Consider the following 5,000-nt stretch of genomic DNA (forward strand, 5'->3'; position numbering starts at 1 on the left):
GGATTTGAGGTTGCATGCATCAATTGATGGAAATCCCAAGTAAAATAAAATGAGGCCTCAAATGCGGCAAAGGCCCTTTATTCAGTTGGGCTTGGTTTTGTGAGTTACTGTATTTGGTAGAGAAAAGTTGTGTATGCCATAGCACACATGTACAGAGCACAGTTTGTTGATCATTAAGATTTTATAAGACCCACAACAGGGTTTGTCGCTTCACTTTGAAAAAGCTCTGCTTAATACATTCTTGTTATCATCGTCTTGTATTGATTTTTCAAATCTCAAAATTGTAATGTTAATGTAATGTTCATGTTTTTTTTCATTGTTTAAATCCCTTTTTGACTTGGTTATGTGATACTAAAAGTACTTCATTGCTGTAAAATGTTTCACTTGTTAAAGTAGATTAAATTATTGTTCATTCAAAAGGTGCAACTGAATCACACAAATTGACAAGTGCACAACAGCTTGTCACGATCTTGTCTAGTGTAGTCACCTCTCCATTTCGGACAGTAACAAAGTTGATGGGCCGAGTTGCACCCAGAATGCTGTACTTTTTACGAATGTTCTCTATAACCCTCTCCACGTGAATTCTGACATTTGCAATTCGTCTAGTTTGGTCCACTTCAGTGCCACTCAAATGCTTTTCCCCCTTGGTGAATGCAGGGTTTTTGATGGTTGAACAATACAATCCTACTGATTCTTGAATATCAAACCCCCTATCTGCTAAAATGACTTCTCCTGGGGTGAGATGGTCCAGAAGCCCACTATTTTCTGTGAGGTGTTTGTCACTGAGTCTACCTCCCCACCCTTCAGAAATAAAACTTACAGTACCCTGAGGAGTTATCCCTATAAGATACTTCACAGTATTATGGTGCTTATAAGATGAAAATGTCTGGGCCCTTGCAAGGGGATTCAAAGGGCGGTCCAAGAATATTTCAAAACAATTGATAATGACAACACAGTTTGAACAGTGCTTGCGAAAATCCATTGGAAGAGTTTTACAAAGGGCATCCCTTTCAGACCAGATGATTAAAAGCTTTAGGCTGTGATACAGTACATCCACTACATGTAGAAATGTGCGGGAGACAGTGGCATCACTTATACCCCCAAACCTGTACCCCAAGTCTCTCCCTGATAAATTTAACCTCATGCGAATTAAACCCAGCAAAAATTTCTGAAACAAATTTAAAATCCCAGGTGATGATTTTAGTTCTGGGCTCGAATTCTTAATAAAATTAAACAAACATAACAAAATTGTCCAATTTGGTAGCCCAGTGTAAAACAAAACCTTATCATTGTCCTCTCGAAACCAGTTATGTAGTCATTTGTAATTTTAGTCTGACAGTCCTTCACTCTTTCTTCAACACTGGGTGAAGTGCAGCCTTAACCAACATATCATCCGTTGACTGATGAGACAGTTCAAGTAAGGCACTGACACATTCACTCCTTCTCCACTTTTCGCTTCTCTCCTGGGTTTGTTCGTATTGTTCTTGACTCGACGCTGAAACCTGATGGAAATCATACCCAAGATTTTGATTTGGTGCCCAGTCTGGGTTTGTTTTATCGTAAATAGGCGATGGTTCTCCTAGGAAATGAGATAATAAGAAACTGCTATCAGGACAAAACCAGTGCATGTAATATACTATTTGTTTATTACCGAACACTGAGGTACGTTAGTTCAGAAACAACAGCAAAAATCGAACAATATACCTTGTAAACTGTGCCTTACACTAAGTTACGTACCTGATACAAAAAATGGTCACCGCATAACTCTGTAAAAATCAGTAGCGTCAGCCGCAAGATCTTCCCTTCTAATCCTGGCGAGCCAAGTCGCTTGACGTTCAACCCTCAAAGCTTGCTTTTTGCGATTCGATCTCGACACGATTGCGGGAATATGACAATATCCTTTGTCCTTTTCTCTGTTCGAACGATTTGAGCAGCCAAACAACGCACAAAATTCCACCATTGCACTTCAAGATTACCTTTAAATCGGTCCTCGGACACATGCGATTTGTTTTGATGCTTGTCCTCCAGTTCGTGAAATCATGTGGCGTGACATCACTTCTGAAATGGGTCAGTAGAGGTGAATGTTCCCCCATTGAGAACAGATATTTATCCACACCATTAGTGTTTTGTTGTAGTGACGTCTGGTCAGACATGTATTCTGAGCCATGATCAGAAGTACTCTGCAAATCATTATTTAGTTTGAAGGTTAGGCTGTTAATTGAAAGGACAAGGGGAATGTAGTTATCTACAAGAATGAAAAGAGTTCCATATTGCATGTCTTTAATTTGAAGAATTTCCTCATCACAGTTTCTCGAAAAGTGTCCAGCATCCATAAAGAAGTTCTAGTCTAAACATAATTCTCCATGTCTTAGGTTTATCAGTAAGCTTGCTTTGGAAAAAAGGTTTCATATACAGAATTAAAAATTAGGATGAAAATAACTGACAGCATGTTCTCTGCTGTTTAGAGAGATGTGCAGTGGCTCAACAATGGGAACAATGGACACAAGTGATGGCTGAGAGGTCAAGTTTTGAGGAAAGGTGTTACCTTGAGAACCAGTAGTGAATGAAGATAAACGGGCAGATTGGTTATGTAAAACAGCCGTATTTGAAGCTCTTGAAGTTCTGGATTATGATTGGAATCTTAAACACTCGTAGATAATTAATTTGTTCGCAGTAAAATTAACAGATGTGCTGAATTCATCAGGCTCATACAAATGAGATTCTTTGTTGCTTATAAATTCAATGTACAGTTAAGATTTCACTAGTTGGAGTCACATCCTACATAATTAAATGTTGCATGTCGTAGTCTCAGTAAGGTGACCAGGAAGTTGATGTGAAGAAAAGCACTCGTGATCAATAAGTTCTTGATATCCATTTATTGTGAATATAGTTGTTGACCATTTCCTGATATCTTATACTTCCGAAGGACTAACAAATTATATTTTAGTTCTATACTTGTAAAAGTTTAAAAAGCTTGGGGCTTGATATTAAAAAAGGAATACTCTTTGGTGTGTCACTCTTAACATGGCTTTGTTCCCTGGGCCTGGTCTAGTCAGAACTTACTAATTTCCTGTTGTCATTTTGTAATCAATTTTAAACTTGAATAGTCTGATTCTTTCGAAAGGAACACAGAGAAGGATCATTCTTACAGATTGAGACAGTTGTACAAAGTTCAAGATGGCAGCTTGTTCAAGTACAACATGGGAATCATGGACCTTGCTATGCCCTTAGACAGTGGTTATTTGTTTCAGGTCCTCATATTTAGTTCCCTAGAGATTGGGGATGTGCTTAAACTCAAAACCTTAACCAGCTATCTTGCTCTAATTCCCTGAAGCTAACACCATGTAAGCTAAGTAATTTTCAAATGGGAGGTGCTCCATGCAATACACAAGCCCAAGACTTAACCTGACTTAGTCTCTGTCAGAAGCTTCAAACGTTCCACCATTTCTAAAACAAAATTTCTGTGGTAAAAATAACCAACTCTCTATTTTCTGGCTGTTTACTCAGACCATAATTTGGCCAAATTGGTAAAACGTCTGTCTGGTCTGCTTATGTGTGTTTGACGAGCCCTTTGAATATAACTTAAGCCTTATAAAGATTACTGACTCTGTGAGAGTTCCCCACCAAAACAACTTGGTTTCCCCTTATTATTCGAAAGCACTTTGCTGTGACTTTTTGCCATAAACAGCCCAACCGTTTCTCGATCTTTTGACACGGACAATGACAGAAACTCGAAACTTTTCATACCCTGTGAGCCGTTGGTTTTTCCTATGTTTAAACCAACAGCTCGCAGGGTAAACTTTTTGCCAGGGAGACTGCCATTATTTTGGTTGCTGCTAATGGTGGGCCAGTGGATACGCTCATAAAAGATCTCAAAGTCGCCCACGCACAAAGAGAATGCCCCTCTGCTCTGCCAGTGGAGAATGTTACTTCAAAATATATTTGGGGAGGATGTAAGCTTGAAGCTTGACCCTTTTCACACTGTTAAAAGAGTACGTAGACCCAGAGACCTAGCGACTTACAGACCCAAAGACCCCGAGACAACGAGTAAACCGATGAGACAGCTACAAGACTAGCTGTTACTTGAGAGACCATTCATGACGTCACTGGAACGTTTTACACTGCACATACATCTGTAAGCTAAGTGAATTGTGACATCTGAAAATGAGAAACCGGGCCCCAGGTCCGGAACTTCCCAGAACACGACAAATTACAATAATTAGGTGCAAAAGATAGAATAGACAGCCATAAGCCTGCAGTGCAGGCGTTGTTAGTTTTTGTGCACAAATAATTATCGTAATTTGTCATGTTGTGGGATGTTCAGGATTTTCCTAACGGCCCCTAGTGACTCAAAAATACCTTTTCCGAGTATGGCCATATGTACAAGAGATGTCCGCAAACAAGAACTCCCGAGTACGATATAAGGCACGCAACAAAAGTGTGGCAACGTGCAGTTACCTTTTTTCACTATTATTTAGTTTTACACTGTTACAATTACTCACTTAGGTTAAAGATTAAGTTAAGCCGTTTGTAAAGCAAAGCAGGCTAAACTGTCTTTCATGGCCAGACAGGTATTTATTTTGTGTGTCAATTTTCAGAGATTTTATGGCCCGGCTGTGTCAATTTATAGAGATTTTATGGCCTTTGTTGTCGACAAATAAAGCAGTCTAGTCTTGTGAGGCAATAAGGCCCCGTTTATATGAAGGCAAATTGTCCCGGGTAGAAGGGTCACTCGCCTACCCGAGATACCCTGGACCAGCCAACTTGTCCTACATTTCCCAACAAAATGCGGTCTAACCATGTATAAATCCGTTTACATGAGCAAAGAAGTTGGCTCGGTTTGAAGGGAGACCCGTCTAGCCGGGTCACCCTTTCTCCACGGTAGGGTAACCCTCTTAGCCAGGCCAACTTTTATTTATTAATGTAAACACTTTGGCTCACCCAGCCGGGTAAACTCAGAAAGGCAAGATGATGAGAGCATGCACGAGTGCATACTCCTC

General features: G+C 39.8%; 1 pseudogene; it reads right to left on the reverse strand.

The window, feature by feature from the left end:
- Window positions 1-409: 409 nt before the first annotated feature.
- LOC137990617 (uncharacterized) lies at window positions 410-1,960 on the reverse strand (annotated as a pseudogene).
- Window positions 1,961-5,000: the final 3,040 nt, after the last annotated feature.

The sequence above is a fragment of the Montipora foliosa genome, chromosome 2, assembly GCF_036669935.1.
Source record: "Montipora foliosa isolate CH-2021 chromosome 2, ASM3666993v2, whole genome shotgun sequence".
In the NCBI taxonomy this organism is placed as follows: domain Eukaryota; kingdom Metazoa; phylum Cnidaria; class Anthozoa; order Scleractinia; family Acroporidae; genus Montipora; species Montipora foliosa.